Source organism: Triturus cristatus, chromosome 1_2, assembly GCF_964204655.1.
Source record: "Triturus cristatus chromosome 1_2, aTriCri1.1, whole genome shotgun sequence".
NCBI lineage: Eukaryota > Metazoa > Chordata > Amphibia > Caudata > Salamandridae > Triturus > Triturus cristatus.
The window spans coordinates 146,539,038-146,556,269 of NC_140580.1; the positions used below are offsets into that span (position 1 = coordinate 146,539,038).

At 48.9% G+C, this 17,232-nt stretch overlaps 1 protein-coding gene across 2 annotated transcripts in view; it reads right to left on the bottom strand.

Moving 5' to 3' along the window:
- LOC146866978 (caspase-7-like) overlaps positions 1–17,232 on the bottom strand; it is a 200,191-nt gene that overhangs the window by 26,131 nt on the left and 156,828 nt on the right. The window lies entirely within an intron of this gene.

Genomic DNA, 17,232 nt, shown 5'->3' on the forward strand with positions numbered 1-17,232 from the left:
AGCTTATGATGACCTGCCCTGGCCTTAATTCATGCTCTCCCTGGGTGGGTGTGACAGAACCTGGTGCCAGAAGATGAGAGGACAGCAGAGGCGACCAGGAAGAATCATAAATGGTGAAATTTGGACCGGAATCAGGGAACCAGCATTGGTGGCTGTAAACCTAGATGGCAGTCGGCTGGTAAAGATGGACAGGGCCCATGGAGCAGGACTGCAACGGAGAGCCCTGTTGATTAAGCGGGTGGGAAGGGACCCCTTTGATGACAGTATATGGCCCCTGTTGAGGAGACACGTGAGTATACATTGCTGTTGAGCCATCATAGCACCATCATGTCAACACTCCCCACCCCCAAGCACATAGCATGCATGCAAAATAAGTACACACCACACAGATTTTGTTTTGGGAAAACTGCTCCAGGTTTATTACATACAACGTTATGTAATCTGGTGGGTTAGCTTACGGGCGATCCAAGGGCAGGCAGCCTTCTCGCCACCTGCCCGCCTGATGAGCCTAGCAGCACGGTGGTGAAACACCTTTGTACTGCACCTTCTGGTGATCCTCTTCCCGGATCACGTGACACATAGTCCCTTATTACTCACGCCCCTTTCAGGGCGGAGCGTAGCAATGCAAGCCCCCGGTTGTTCAGGCCCACAACCGCCCGAAGGACTAACGGGGCGCCGACACGGTTTTCCAGGAACCTCCCATGAGGCTCCTGGGCTTTGGCTCTGGCACCCCCAGTGGTGCCGCGCAGAGGTACCCTTCTGTACCCATTTGCTTCCAGATCGCCCTGTAACTCCGCCTGCAATGAAAGAAGTACAACACTACAACATTCTCACCATACTTCCTGCCACCAACCACGCCGGGAAAGCGGTAGGGTGGGAGATGGCGTGTCCAGCGAGGCAGCGACCACGGCGTGTCCGGTGCGACAAAGAGGCCGTCAGCGTGGTGGGGGGACCTATAAACCCCTCACCCCGCCTCGCGCACCGGACATGACGCAACTCTGCCTGCGCCCAGGAAGGGGACTCCGCCAGAGTCTCTGCCCCCTCGGGGGTAGTGAGGTGCCCGATGCCCCAGAGAGCTGCCCTCTTGAGTGGCCTCCTGCGGTGGCCTCGGGCAGCCGCATAGCAGCCTCATGGCAACACTTCCCACCCCTAAGCACATAGCATGCATGCAAAATAAGTACACACCACGCAGATTTGTTTGGGGGAAAACTGCTGCAGGTTTATTACATACAACGTTATGTAATCTGGTGGGTTAGCTTACCGGCGATCCAAGGGCAGGCAGCCTTCTCGCCACGTGCCCGCCTGATAAGCCTAGCAGCACAGTGGCGAAACTCCTCTTCCCGGATCACGTGAAACATAGTCCCTTATTACTCATGCCCCTTTCAGGGCGGAGCGTAGCAAGGCAAGCCCCCGGTTGTTCAGGCCCACAACCGCCTGAAGGACTAACAGGGCGCCGACAGGGTTTTCCAGGAACATCCCATGAGGCTCCTGGGCTTTGGCTCTGGCACCCCCTATGGTGCCGTGCAGAGGTACCCTTCTGTACCCATTTGCTTCAAGATCGCCCTGTAACTCCACCACAGCTCTGGAGGCAGCCACCGTCGCCGCCAGAGCCTCCCACCAAAACAGCTATAGTCTTGCCTGCAACCTCTCCTCTCTAGCGTCACCAGCAAATCTAGAGGAAAGGGATACATCCCTACCGGAGATAAATGAACCTCATCTATCTCACGATGGCCCTTGACATAGCCCGAATAAGCTTTGGCCTGTGACTTGTGCAATTGACTATTCACCCTTCAGCGTGAAAGTTCCACTGTCTCACATGACTCCACCCCGTGCCAACTGTGGGCGGAAAGCAATCAGACACTGTGGCGCACATTGCCCCATCAGTTTGCTGATCTCACCAGCTGCCGCCCTTCGAGCACCGAGTGTGCCTGAACACCTGCGTGCCCCATATATGGGACAGCAGCCCACTTGCTAGGTGACCCCTCCCCCAACCCACCTGCCTTCTTTGGCTATATGGCGAGAAGGAATATACTTAACCCTAGAACAGTCCCTGTGCATGCTAGGTCATGACGCACAGGAGTGTTCATAGCTAGAAGTGTGTAACCCCTCAGATAATCTGTCTGATTTAGACAGTGTGCACTGACTGTAAATGGTGCCTAACATTGAGGATTGACTAAGTCCTACTTTACCCCACCTAGAATATTCCCAAATAGGGGGGAGGGGGAGTACCCTCTGCCACCCGGAGCATCCCTGGCGGGGAAAATTATCTGCTCCGTTCAAGTTTAGGTTTAGTTGAAGACTGGACGTGCCAAGTGTTCTATAGACATAGTGGCCCATTGTGCCTGACACCTTGTTACACCGATTATTGGGACAGCAGCACACTGTTATATTATGTTATGTTATTTGCACTTATAGAGCGCGCGATTACCCTTGGGTGCCCTGGCGCTAAGTACTGGTTACCTGGGAAGCTGAGGAGCACTACTGCAGGAAAAGCCAAGTCTTCAAGCCCCTACGAAAGGACAGAAGATCCGGGGCAGTCTTAAGGGAGAAAGGAAGCTCATTCCAGGCTCGGGAGGCACAGAGAGTGAAACTCCTACCACCCCAATTAACTTTTTTAGCCTTGGGGATTTGCACTTGTTTAGCACTGGTAGAGCGTAACGTTCTGCCAGGTACATACCAGTGGAACTTTTGCTTAAGAAATTCAGGACCGATGCCATTAACGGCCTTAAAAACAATGCAGAGTGCCTTGAAGCGAACTCTTTGTTTTATCGAAAGCCAGTGTAGTTTCCTTAGTTCTCCTTTCACAGAAGTAAATTTAGGTGTTCCGGACAGCAGTCTAGCTGCTGTGTTTTGGACCAATTGGAGCCTATACATGTGCTGTTTTTGTATATTCAAATAAAGGCTATTACAATAGTCCAGACACGATGTTATGAGAGCCATGACTACTGTCTTGAGATTGCTCTCGGTCAAAAACGGTCTTAATTTTCCTAATGACTCTAAGAATCATAAAGCAGGCTGAGGTCACTAGGCTTACTTGATCGCCCAAAGTAAGTGTGTTATCAACTATCACCGCAAGGTTTTTAGCCTTCCTGGAGGGTATGGGGCAGGATCAAAGATCTTCCGGCCACCAATCCGGTGTCCATACAAGAGGATTGACCCCGAACTTTAGGACCTCAGTCTTGTTGGAATTGAGCTTCAAGCAATTAGAGGACATCCAGCAAGAAATGGAACTCATGCATTCAAAAAACCGGTCCCCAGTTTCTTTCTCATTTCCCTTAGCCAGTGACAACACTATTTGTGTGTCATCTGCATAGGAGGTGAGCTGAAAGCCAAAAGATCTCATAACTCCTGCCAGTGGTGCCACATAAATATTGAAAAGAGTTGGGCTAAGCGAGGATCCCTGAGGCACCCCGCATGGGAGTGTAAATGGTCTAGATGAATGGCCGTCCAGCTCCACAGTTTGGGATCTGTCGGCTAGAAAAGATTGTAAGAGTTTCCAGGCTATGCCTTTGACACCAATCTCAGACAGCCGGTCCATTAATAACTTATTATGGACAGTGTCAAAGGCCGCGAACAGGTCCAATAAAATTAATACTGCACTACCTCCTCCATCAACGGCCTCTCTGATTTCCTCAGTGGATTTCAGCAAAGCCAACTCAGTGCTGTGATCAGCCCTGAACCCATATTGTGAAGGGTCCAATGAGTTATTGCGATGAAGAAAAACACTGAGTTGGATGTTCATCTCTTTTTCCAGGACTTTGGCAGGAAAGGGGAACCGCGAGATTGGCCTGTAGTTGTTAGGGACCTTTGGATCCAAATTCTGTTTTTTCAAAAGTGGAAGGACAGATGCCTGCTTCCAGATACCAGGAAATATACCAGAGGAAAAAGCATCGTTTAACAAAGGGGTCAGAGCCTTTCCAATTACTTCAGGCCCTTGTTTAGTGATCCACGCAGGACAGGGGTTGGTAGGGGCTCCAGAGCGAATCGAGGTCAAGACCTTAATTGTCTTAGGTATCTCCAGTGATGAGAATTGGTCAAAATCCAGGGACGAATTAGTACTGCCAACTTTGATCATATTGGAGTTCAACTGAGCTATCTTATTAGCTTCCGTGAGGGAGGAGAATATGATTTCAACTTTAAAAAAGTCGGCAATTTTATCGCAAAATGTTAAACTGCTGTAACTCCTCGGGGCAGTTGGAATTGACAATTTTTTAATGATGCTAAAAAGGTCCTTCGAATTGGACTTGGCCAATGCTATCTGGGTAGATAAAAACTTTCTTTTCGCTTCCAATAGCAGTTGTTTATAAATAGTGATTCCTTGTTTATATTCTTTCTTATCTATTTCGCTATATTTTTTCCGCCAAGCCCTTTCTAGCAATTTACAATCTAGTTTTTTAGCTCTAAGATCTTCAGAATACCAGGGGGCCGACGGTGTCGCTAGTTTGGGAATCCAAAGTTTCCTAGGAGCTAATTTGTTACAGGAAGAGGCAAGCCATTGGTTATAAGCCACCGCGGCCTTGTCCACTCCCAAAGGGAGGGGCCGCATAGAGCTACTAAGGGAATTATTTAGTTTGTTAATATTCAGTTTTCCCCATGCTCTGGTTACAATCTCCTGTACTGGTTTAGTGTTATCTCGATGACTTCTACAATCATTCAGTTCAAACTGAATGGCAGAGTGATCCGACCAAGAAATAGGAAGGACTGAGGTGACGACAAGCTCATGGTTGTTTGAGTAAATACCATCGAGGGTATGACCTTTTTCATGCGTAGGGCTCTTAACCAGTTGTTGGAGGCCTCCGGCGCCCATTGTTTGCTCCAGCCGATTGGTATCCGAATCCAGGTGGTTTTCTAAGTGAAAATTAAAATCACCCAGTACTGTGTAGGATTCCAGACAGAGTCCCTCTTCAATCAAGGAGCCCACTGTCTCCACAAAACCGGTCTTCGGACCCGGTGGGCGATACAGTAGAATGCCTTTAAAAGTTCTAAAATTTACTGCATGAATATTGAAAGCTAGGGCTTCGCATGAGGTGTTAGAAATTGTGAGAAAGTTAGGCTCCAAGGAATCGACAGGCAAGCCCTCCCCCTTTTTTATGTGGCCTGTTTAGCGTATGGCAATGATACCTTTTTTATGTGGCCTGTTTAGCGTGTGGCCTGTTTAGCGTATGGCAATGATACCCAGCAGGGGTTGCTTTCACTAGGTCAGGTCCGGAGGTACTGTCTGTCCAAGATTCCGTGATAAAGGCCAACTTTACCTGAAGGTCCTCCAACAGTAATGCCCATTCCGTGCTGTGCTTAACTAGGGATCTAGCATTAAATAGGATGCACTTTAAGGCACCTCCACTAATTGAGTCCATCTTGTTACCTATCTGAGCACTGGGACCAAGCGCTGGTAAGTTAAAAATGGAGGGTAGTTGTAGTTGGCATCTAGGGCAGGGAACGCTCTCTATGCCTTTATCATTGTCAGTTGAAGGAAAAAAAGGGACAGCATGACCTGCCTTTAGCAGGGTTTAAACCATGTAGCTCCATGTTGGCTGCCCGCATCCCCACAAGCGTGGTAAGATTGTCAGAATCCCAGGTTCCCTGTACATGCTAGCTGTCGTACCCTTCCAGTGGAACCGCTGGGAGATACCACTAACCGCATTGGTCATGACAACCTTAAGAAGCACCCAATTTTCGCCTGGGCGTACCTCTAAATGGAGTTGGATTCACAAGCTGAAAGGCCAGAGACACACCTCTTAGACCTGTTTACTGGTTTATGCTACTTGGCACCCCTGTGGTTTAAGCTCTGTGTTTGTGCAGCGCGCGTGCCCCCGGGGCTCGATGTTGGTGAAGAGCCGGTGTCTGTTCCTACACGCTGACCTACTATCGCTAACTGCCCATGCTTAGATTGAAGGAAAGCTGGATCTTCCATAAGGCATGTAGACTTAATGCTCCCATCTAGTTTGACCCCAAAACGTAGGGAAAACCCAAGTAGTAATCAGGCCCTTCATGGTACAACTACCCCAGCGTTGACTATCAACGTGTTTGGGACACCGGGGCAGGGGATGCCACTTCAAGTCTCGGGTTCTAACCCATCGACGGATAAACCAGGGGGCAGACAAGTCTGTGTGAACCATACGGGAGCGTACAGAGCAAATAACTGCCCTTTCCTAAGTATTATAATGCCGAATGGTCAATAATACCCTGTCAACATTTGGCTCAAACAAAGCAATTACCGGACTATTTAGCACCATAGCATGCTTGTCAGCTGACCCCTACACCACCCGCCTGCTGCCCTCGCTAAAGTGCGGGTGAATACGTCTTAACTGAAGCGACCTGAAACCTGCCCTTGCTTGCAGAAGAATGCCCCCCAGTGTATATCTGTAACTGTTTCTAAATGGTGCCAGCAGGTGTTCCTCCCTAAAGGCCTAAGCTTTGGGTAGGTGCTAAGCTTAGTGTGCTGCCGGCTGACATTTTGCGGCTTCTGACATTGCCTCACGATATATAATACAAGGCCACGCTACACCTACCCTACAAAAACGCCAGTACCAGTCGCTTAACAATGCTTGTTATATTGTATCAGATAACTGGAGCCACAATTCTGGATTCGCTGCGTAGCATATTGAAAATGCATCCATTCTGAAAGGGTGGGACTGTCACCCTATGTGTTTGGACAAGCATTAAATGCCTCCCTTCAAAAAAAGGCAAGCTCCACCCTGGCTTGTGCAGCCACACTGCGTTGCCAAGCAATCGATATTATACTAAATAACGTGCCATGTAGGTAGAGCTGTGGACGAAATGGAGGTCTAAAGCATTAGTGCCAAATTAGAACCGCCAGGAAACCTCAGCATCATGCATGAACTGGCCAAAGGGCCACTTCCCCGAGAATCGGCCACGAACCAATATGATACCATGATATCGCATCCAGACATACACCCGGGGGGGCACACAGGCGACTCTTTAAAGGTGAAAGAACGTGCAAATTCAATCCTTGCCACCCGGGCATAATACTATGTTAGAACACCACATTGACATAATGCCAACAAACGGACAGCCGGACACAGCCGTGCCACCTCCCAGAAGAGCCTGCTACGGTTCAAAGCCCCCTGAGAGGAGAAGTACAGCTCCTGCCTACTTTAAAACCAACAAAACTTAAAAGAAGGTGGACCTCACTGGAGCGCCCCACCTTGTCCCCACTGACATTCACGAGTGCTAGTATAGGGCAGGCAAACCATGACCAACCGGGTGGCCACTCGCAACACCGATTCGGTTGATCGCCCAGGCAAAACTGATATTGAAACAATTGCAACCTACATGGGCCACGATTAACTCAGGCGCCATGAGACGGTCTTGAACAAGGACCAGTGCACAGCGAGTCAGCTGATAGTCAGTCAAATATTGATGCATTTGGGACAAAGGCACCATCCACTACTGAAGCAAAGTTGGCGAGAATAGTTCTATGGCGAAAAGCATTGAAAGAGTCGCTCCTCAAAGTAAAGGACATAACTACACGCTGAGGTCTACCTTGCTGGGAAGGATGGAGCGGTGCCCATTCTCGGAATTAGTGAATGAAGACATTATTCATTCATGAACAGCCAAATTGAGATAGACTGCCCCCAAAGTGGTCTTCCCGCTTAATGGCCCCCTGGCAGTACAAGTTGTTTAGAGCACCCATAATTAACCCCAACTGATATACTGATTTGCCCCACCCAGGGCACCCTGTCCGGTAACCACCAAAGCAGACGTACCGCAATGTCAACTGTAGGCAGAGTAAAACACAATTTCTGACCTTGGGATGTTCGCGGCGACACGTACATAGTGACGCCCGGAAATGCGCAAGACTAGGATCCGCATACGTGCGCGCTACATACATGCAAATCTGGAGGCAGACGTCATCCTTAAGCCTGGCTTTGGGGTGGGCCCAGTCTGCTGCACTCAGAGCGTTGTCCTAAGAGCTGCAACGGAGCTCTCTGAATATCCCTGGAATCCAATGACGTCACAGTGGAAAAGTCCCGAAACATGCAAATCGCGATAGAGGTTCATTGAAAATTCTGTGCGGTCACAATAGAGATCGCTAGGAACACAACTGCATCACGATAGCGCTCAGTGAAGTTCCGTTAATTATACAAATCTCTGGTGCCTCTGACGCAACACAATCGTAGCCGCTAAGAAGCCACTGTAATACCAAAGGCTTTAATTTCGAGGCCAGTGGGAACGCAACAGCATCGCAACAGCGATCGATGGGAACTTGGTGTGCTCTGAGGGGATAGGTGAAGGGACTCTTAATACAAATCTGAAAGCATCTCCAGTAATTTCACAGTTCTGACCTCAAACCTTGAGGATGCCGTGTCAGCGCCCTCCAATCGTGCTGAGAAAATAGCTGTGCCTTGCCCTTGCCTGGTATTTCGCCACTATGCCAGTGCATCCCTATATTTAATACAAAAGGAGCACTACACCTACAACAAGTTCATATTTTGGCTTAGTCCATGCATCTATTTGCATCAGATAAATGAGCCCAATTCTAACTCATTTGCATAGCCAACCAAGAGCTAGCCGCCCCCATCCATAGTTGCCCCTGATTCAGTTTGCTATGTGTGACACTTTCATCATTTCAGTGCAACTATGAGTGACATCTAAAGGACTATGACTGACACGTTCTTGCGAGCAAAATCAAACCATGAAGATGAGGGAGACATATCGATATCAGTAATTACACCCATTAGACCAACGCAAAACTCTGAGACCACCAAGGTTTAAGGCTGCTTTTGTGCGCATATCCGGGCTTGGAGGCGCCTGAGCGATGTACACATGTTCCATAACCCCTGGCAGCACAAGGACCTTGTTGGCCCAACAACGACAGGGGGGTTAGCTGCGTTTCTCAAACTAGCTGGATGTTGAGCTGACACCGAGTGTCGGACCGGGATTCCCCGTGCCAAAGTCAGCACTTTTGGCCATTATGCCACTACCTCTCCCAATGACTTTTACTAAAGCACTTAAAAGGGTACCCTTTCAAAGTGCCTATCAAGTTTGCAGGGCACCTGCAAACTTAAGCTCTGCAATTGTGCGCGCACACACGGGGATAGGAGGCAAGAAAGGTGCGCTGGAACGCTGGAATGTCTTCCTGGTCTGAGGATCACCCACGCGCCCTCTCTACCGGCACGGAAAGGCATGAATCCGGACTGTCCAGAAAAACCACGCCATTGTCAATCAAAGTAGGGGGTGATATCCCTGCAGTATCTCCTAGGGGACTTTCCTTTCCCTTACACTTCCTGTGCAAATGCCTGCTCATCGTCTGCCACACTTGGTGAGGCACACCGAGCCGTTTACTCTCTTCTTACCGCCCGGACACTCCAGATCCCGCTGCGGGAGGGAAGTCCTCTGGTAATTACTTGCAGTACACAAAGATGACCGCATGGCCTGGACAGTCAGATTGTAGCTCCAGGCCAGAAAGTCCATCATGCCCAAACAATAGTCCCGCCTACTGTGGTTTTCGTTCCAAAAGCAAGGGGTGGGGGGGAAAAAGAGATGCACATATATATATATTCACTTAAAAACCATAGGTTTCACACATGTTATAGTTAGGTGGACATTTCACTCGTGAAATGTCCACCTAACTATAACATGTGTGAAACCTATGGTTTTTTAAGTGAATTTGCAAGGTTTTTTAAATGCTAATTCCTAACTATAACGTGTGTGAAACCTATGGTTTTTTCAGTGAATTTGTACGGTTTTTTAAATGCTAAGTTATGTATGTATTATTATATTTGTGTATATATTTATTTTACAATAATCTACGTATTAACATTTTAAAAAAAAATTTTTATGGTTTTTTATGAGGCGCACCCTGCGATTTAAAAAAAAAAAAAAAAAATGTTTTTTCTGCCTTCGGGGTCCTTCAGGGACCCCCTGACAAAGGCTAGGGGGTCAGGAACTCTCTACCCTGCCCCCTTTTCACGTTCGCCCCCTTCCTTTTCCGCTATCTCCTTCGCTACTTTGCGAGTCTTTATGTTTCTTGAAAATTTCTGTGGCTGCCTCGCGTCGGGCCTCTTCATCGAACATATTATTAAAGCTTGTATTTGCTTTTACGTGTGTTGCGTTCTTTCGATCTGCCGAGAAAAGTTCAAAAGCTCAACTGAGCGTCCTCAGAACACATTTAATGTTGTCCCGCGCTTTCAGTCAATTTCCTCTTTGAAGCGCCAGCTGCTGCGTTTCCGATACAGCTTCTACGGACTCGATGATACAATGTTGCAACTTACAGTTCTCGGCGGTGAAGGGAATCGTTTATCATGCTCTCACTCCGTCTTTGTAAGGTCTTGTTTTTTGTTTAAAAAATGAGAGATCATTGGGTTAATTATTATGAAAACACATAATAGGATACAAGCCCATACAGGGCATGATTGTAATGTTTTCTGTTTTTCATGCATTTAATGACTATATTATGTTCTTTATATTTTGCAATTTGATTTAGCCCATCCAGGGCAAAATAGCTATGTTTATATAAGGCATAATGCATATAACTAACCCATTCAAAGATGGATGACACCTTCACTGAAGTAAGTGTAGGTGTCCCTTGTTGATGTCTCACAATGCAATGATACTTAAATCTGTGAGAAACTGGCGCCGGCCTCTATTGACAAAGGCGGCAAGCCGAAACGCGTCTAGTGTGTGTGTTAACCTTTCGAATAAATATCTGAAAGGTACGTTCTTACGAGTGCTGGTATTTTTTGCCGCGAGCTGGGGATTTGTAATCCGCACGGTTTCTGTCACCGTGCATGAAAGCACCCGATCGCGAGTGCAGGGACCAAGACGGAGTGAGAGCATGATATATATATATATATATATTATTATTATTATTTTTTTTATATACTGATTATGGCTTCTATTAACCCCGGTTTCCTGCTGCGGCCAATTCCTGTACTTTACAGAGCAGCATCGTGGATTGTCTTGAACTGCTACTCTATAAAGCGAGCGCACATATTGACACGCACATAAAGGCCCAGAGTCCCTTACCAAATACCATAACTCATGGCGGTCACCTCGATTAGTCGGAGAAGAAACTGTCTCTCCACTCGTCTCGGTCCTTGGGCAATTAACCCCCTCCTGAAGGCCCGGACGCCTGCGTCCGTTACCAGTTGATTTATAAAGGACAATAGCTAAATTAATACTAGAAAGGCCAAAATTCACTCGCGTTTGATACCTTTGTTCTTTTCCCGGGATCACCCCATGTCTGTATACTCATCCGTGGCATGGACAACGTGCCCTGGGTGAGCAACCCCACTTCCAAACTGTGAGCTGGAGGCTGAGGCGTAGGTAGTAACTTTGAACCCTGCACCCACCAAAAAGGTGACCTCATTATGGATGACATTCCCTCCCAGCTCTACGTTTGCGCATGCCGGAGGAAAAAGTGCTGGAAAGTGTGATGACTGTATCTAATCCCAACTTTATCTAGGATTTTCTTCACACTCCAGCAACCAATGGGAAACGAAAACTGTCAAGTTCCTGGCTGGTAACAGCATTCGCACTGTTGTGTAAAGGCGCCATCTTGTGGAATGCTTCCGAAGCAGAATAACCTGTTATTTTACCTTCGCTAAAAGGATGTTTGATAAACACACAAACCAATGATACATTTATGGGGAGCTAAGGATAAGTTACCTGATATACTACAAAGTTGGCAGTACACAGTAAAGGCATACTTTTCCTTTGGATCGCATTGCCGACGTACTCCCCTGAATCCCTTATTCATGGCCTTATTCATGGGGGCTGTTTCCCAGACTACTTAGACCCCCGCTGCGTTACATTGCTCTGTAACCAGAGGCTCCCGATGGAAGTGGACTTGGCAGTTCGGGCTGGACTGTTCCCATGAGGCACAGGGTCAGACTGATTTGCCTATGGCCATGTCTGAACTGGGGTGGCAGAGTGGGCTAAAGAACGGTGATGGATCAAACCCGCATCTGTTGACTAGATGTGAGTGTTTGATTGGTTCTGATGCTCCGTCCATCACCACCCCCTTTTGTACCGCTTTGGTATTGAACCTAGGTCCTAATACATGCGAGGCATGCGCTCCACCACTGCTACATCCCCTCACAAGGACGGCAACTCCTTCGTTTGGGGCAAGGCTGCGCGGCCTGCAGCCGCGTAACCAGAACCCCCTCTAACCTGCCAGCTTCACAATCCCTCAACACAGCCCCGACCGCGGGCACAACCCGGCGGTCCTCCACGTGGTTGGGCCTGAAAATTGCCAGGGCTCCACCCGGGCCATGGCCAGCGTGATGAGGGCAACCCGCAGCACGACCAAACGAGGGCTATACAGGGGAACCGAACGAGGCACCAGGGTATGCCGCCTCGGAATGCGGCCGGGAGTTGGACCCCCCCCCGCCCCAGGTGCTGACTACAGCCGCCCCCAGCGGGACCAAGTCCCGGGACGCGCAACTTTGGCGGGGTCCCCCACTGCTCATGGCAGTATGGTGATACGGGGGAGAGGGGGTGACCATTAGAGGTATTGGGTTCACCTCAAATCAACTCCACTCGCCGTCCGCACGACCTCCGAAACTCGGAGAAGTAGTCCACAGCGGCTGCTAAAGGACAACAGCGAGACAGGCAGCAGTCAAGAGACGGCGTGTCCAGCGACCCCGGCGTGTCCGATGCGACAAAGAGGACGTCAGCGTGGTGGGGGGACCTATATACCCTTCACCCCGCCTCGCGCACCGGACATGACGCGGCACTACCCGCACCCAGGAAGGGGACTCCGCCAGAGTCCCTGCCCCCTCGGGAGGGTAGTGAGGTGCCCGATGCCACTAGAGGGCTGCCCTCTTGAGTGGCCTCCTGCGGTGGCCTCGGGCAGCCGCATATACTGGAGAGATCCTGTGTGTGGTCCAGTCACCTAACACCACGTGAGGCCTAAACTAATGGCAGACCAGAGAAGACAAGGATGTTGTGTTGAGGAGAGGTCTGATACACACTGGCTCAACACTGCGCTGACACTGGGGTGCCGATGCTCTGTGGCATGCGCAGGTAGGGCCTACAAGACACAGTAAATACGGCCACACGCAAAGTATAATAGACACTGCAGCGCGGGGTCCTCTAACTGAGAAACAAGCCAGCAAACCTTTATTTTACGTGCCCATGTAACATGGGGAAGCCAACATTTCATACGCCACGGGGTGAGCCGAAGCACACCCCTAGCTATACTAAAAGTTGTCGTCATTTCCCAACTAACGTATCGTGATGGACGATACTACATTCCTTCCAAAAAAATGAAAAACATTTCAGACATGCTTAACAACATGAACTATGAAGTATGCACTCTGACCACAATCCCTACAGGTCACTAAATACGGTACAGTTCCAATGTGCAGCAGACTTTGAGTGACCTTACACTGTGTCGACCTCAACTGTCGCCTGGCTCCGTGGTTCAAAGACAACCTTCTAGCAGCGGTAGTCTCTCAGTCTGCTTGACGGCTGAGGGTTGCTCCTCAGCCCATACCTTGTCTGTGGCACATGACTTGACTCAATCTGTGTCTCTGTGCTTGCAGGATTTTCTCGGGACTCCTTACTATTGAACCCTCCTCATCCCATCGCCACCCAGGGATGTCGTACCTCAGCAGGGATAGAATTTCTTGAATGCTGAGACGTTCCGCGTTATTGACTCTTGCCCCCTACGGGCCACGACTTGGGTTCCTCTCATAAATGGCAGCCTAAACATGCAGCCTGGATATCGATCTTGGACTAGCACAAGATCCCAAACTTTCAGATTGGAACTTTTTGCTCTGCGGTGATGACTGGCTTTGTCATTCGACCTCTTCCTCCGACTATACCCTTCTTGGTCATTAATGGCCACAGGGATCCACTTCGGGTGATGAGGGATGGAGTCTACAATTTCTCTCTATATGGAGAGATGACCCAGGGCTCAACCGGTGGTGGAATGAGAGTTTGTCTATAGTCCCTCAAGAATGAGTAAATGTCTTGTTCAGGGGACTCACCACTGGCAGTAGCAATTCTGATTACTTTATTCAAAGTCTTCATGAAGCGTTCAGCCTCCCCATTGGCTTTAGGCCACTTGGGAGTGATTTTCTTGTGGACGATCCCTAGCGAGGTGCAATAGAATACAATTTCCTGCCCTTGGAAGGGAGGTTCATTGTTGGCCCTCAGCTCTTTAATTAGCCCATGGGTGGCTATAATTTTTTCTAGCTTCGGTATGACTTTAGAGGCACTAAGGGAAGATAATACTTCTACCTCCGGATACTTAGAGTAGTCATCAATTACCACTAGAGTGTGTCTCCCATCCATGCTGACACATATCCAGGGGCCATGGGGACCTTGTTCTGTCAGTATGGGTGCTGAAAGGCTTGATTCCCCAGTGGCTTCACACCATGAACAGGACCCTACTGTTCCCTCTACTTTCTCATTGAAAAGAGGGAACCACACCTTGGTTCGGAGGTGTCCCTTAGTTTTCACCGTCTCTTGATGTCCAGCATGGGCCAGTTGGATTACTCGATTAGCCAACAAGGCAGGGATGACTAGGCGATGGCCTTGCAACAGGTAACCATTTTGATCCGCACTCAGTTCCTGTCGCATGTGGTACAAGCTTTGAAGCACAAGCCGTGCTTCTGGGGTGAGAAGAGCCCATTCACCTTTGAACTGATGTCACTTGTTTGTCTTTACTGCCTTCAGAGTTGTTTGCAGACACTCATCCTGAGAAGTGCTTGGCACAAGTCATCAAGCGAAATGGGCATCGCGCGGGAACGGTCCACCACATAAAGTGCATATTCCTCAGTCTCTTCCACATCCCCTTCTTCGTTGGGTATGGCCGCGCGAGGATGCCAGGACAGGTAGTCGGTGGGGTTGTTTGCTCCGGGGTGATACTTGACCCTGCAGTTGTACTCCTGCAGTTGAAGCATCCATTTCTCTATTTTGGGTGGAGGTTTCAACACAGTCCCCATGAATAGGGGAATCAAAGGCTTGTGATCAGTAGTGACCAGGAAGGGCTTTCCATACACATAAAGATGGAAGTGGCGACACCCCCAGTGGGTTGCAAAGGCCTCCTTTTTGATCTGAGAATACCTCTGCTCGCGATGGGCACTGAAGCCCATACTTCCTCCTCGCCTGACCGCTGCATCAGAACTGCTCCCAGTACTCGAGGACCAGCATCAACTGCAATTAGGTTATTTTGCTGAGGATCAAAATATCGCAAGGTGGTGGAACAGGAGAGGACGTCTTTAGTGGTTAAGAACAAAACTTCTTTATGAACCAGCCACAGTAGTTGACCATGCCAAGCAAACTGCGCATCTCGGTCACATTGCTGGGTGCAGGGGCATCTTTGATATCTTTCACCTTCTACGGATCTGGGGCCACTCCCTCTGAGGAGAATATGTATCCAAAGAATTGTAGCTTCTGCTGGAGGAACTCGCATTAGTTTCAGTGGAGAGTGAGTCCCAAGTCCTGAATTCTTTGAAGCCCTTGTCATAGCCTGGTGTTGTGTTCTGGTATTGACTTTGCGTGGATCAGAATGTCATCGCTGACGTTGACCACTCCCAGAAGATCAGTGAGGAGCTCTTGGATGGTGTTCTGGAACACCTCTGTGGCACTCGACACTCCGAAGCTCAGCTGCCGATATCGCCTTAGGCCCACGTGTGTGGACAAGGTATTTATGTACTTTGACTCTTTATCAAGGACTAGCTGGTGATATTTTGAGTGGAGGTCAAGTTTGAAGAACCAGTTGGCGCCACTGAGCTCGCCAATGTGGTCATCAATGGTTGGAGTGAGATGCGATTCCATTTTAATCGGGGCATTAGGAAGGCGCATGTCCACGCAAATCCTTTAACCTGCTCTATGATGCCTGCTGCTTCCAAGTTGTTCAGTTCCTTTTCCACCAGAGGCCAGAGCTGAAATGCGCTGCGCCGGTGTTGTGGGGTAACTGGTTGTACTAAGAGGTCGATGTGCAGCTGTATCTGTTTTCCTCGTAGGCATCCAATGCCATTCAATACCTGGGGAAATTCATCATGGATTTGATTGATTTCCTCTTCGTGATAATCCGAAGGCGTATGTGACAATGCCCATGGGCTCTGCTGATAGGCACCTCAGAAGCATGTTGTGACCTTCTTCTGTCACATACACCTGAGACTCGATGGCATTTTGTTCATAAGCGAGGGTGGTCTTGAATCAGCTTCTGATGATAAGCGGTCATTTCTCCCCACATTCAAAAACTTTGATTTTTGCTGGGGCTAAGGACGGCGGCCAGTTCATCTCCCCATACACTTCTAAGGACATTATGTTAATGGTAGCCCCCGTGTCTACTACTGATGTGGAACGGTGTCCGCCCATTAGTATTTAGCATTGGGGTAAACACCTCGACGGCTGAGATGCCGTGCCAATGGTGAAAACTGAGTGGACGGGGTGTTCTTCACTGTCATCATCGTCCATGTCACTGCTTCTTTCTCCGGGATGTTGTTGATGGTTGATCGAGGGGTTCATCCTTTGCTGGCGCGGCATACCTTTATGAAGCAATTACATTTTTCACAAGCTGTGCACTCTTTACCCCCTTCCAGGCACTCAGATGGATGATCAGGGGGTACACCACAGTACCCACAAGACCGTGTTCTCTGGTTCCTCATCCTATTTGATTGCGACGGGTGCTAGTAGTGATTGCGTTGACTGGCTCCATCTTGACAGGCTTTTGAAGGGCAGGCTCCATGTGCGCTGCACGCGCTCTGGATAGTTTTTTGGTCCTGCCAAGGGTGAGGATGTCAGCTAGAGGGTTTCCTGACTCTTCCGGAATCCATTTTCACAGTTTAGCTGAGGCACACCCCTGACTTATCTGCCCCCTTAAATCTTCCTTTTCATCTTGAAAACCACACCTGCTTGCTAACTCTTTCAGGAGTACATGAAACACATCAAGGGATCCTTCTGGCTGTTGCCTCGCCTGCCTGAATATGAATCTTTCGCAGTCTTGATTGGCCATGGGTTAAAAATGAGCTGTTAGAGCTGCAATGAGGGTGAGGTGCGCCTGTGGAGCTCCTTTCTCAACTGTCTTGGATATTTTGTAAATGTCTCTTCCTACCAGAGGGAGCTGCATGGCTCGCTTTTGTGCATTATCAATTTTTGTGGTTTCAAAAAACAGAAGGACTCTCTCCACCAACTCCTTCCACTTTGGCGCTTGAGCTGATGGCGCCAGCCTCCACAATAAAAGGCTCAAGTGGAGGAATCTGGGTCATCTTAACTGATCTATAGTTACTGTCCCTTCGTGTGCTTTGCTTG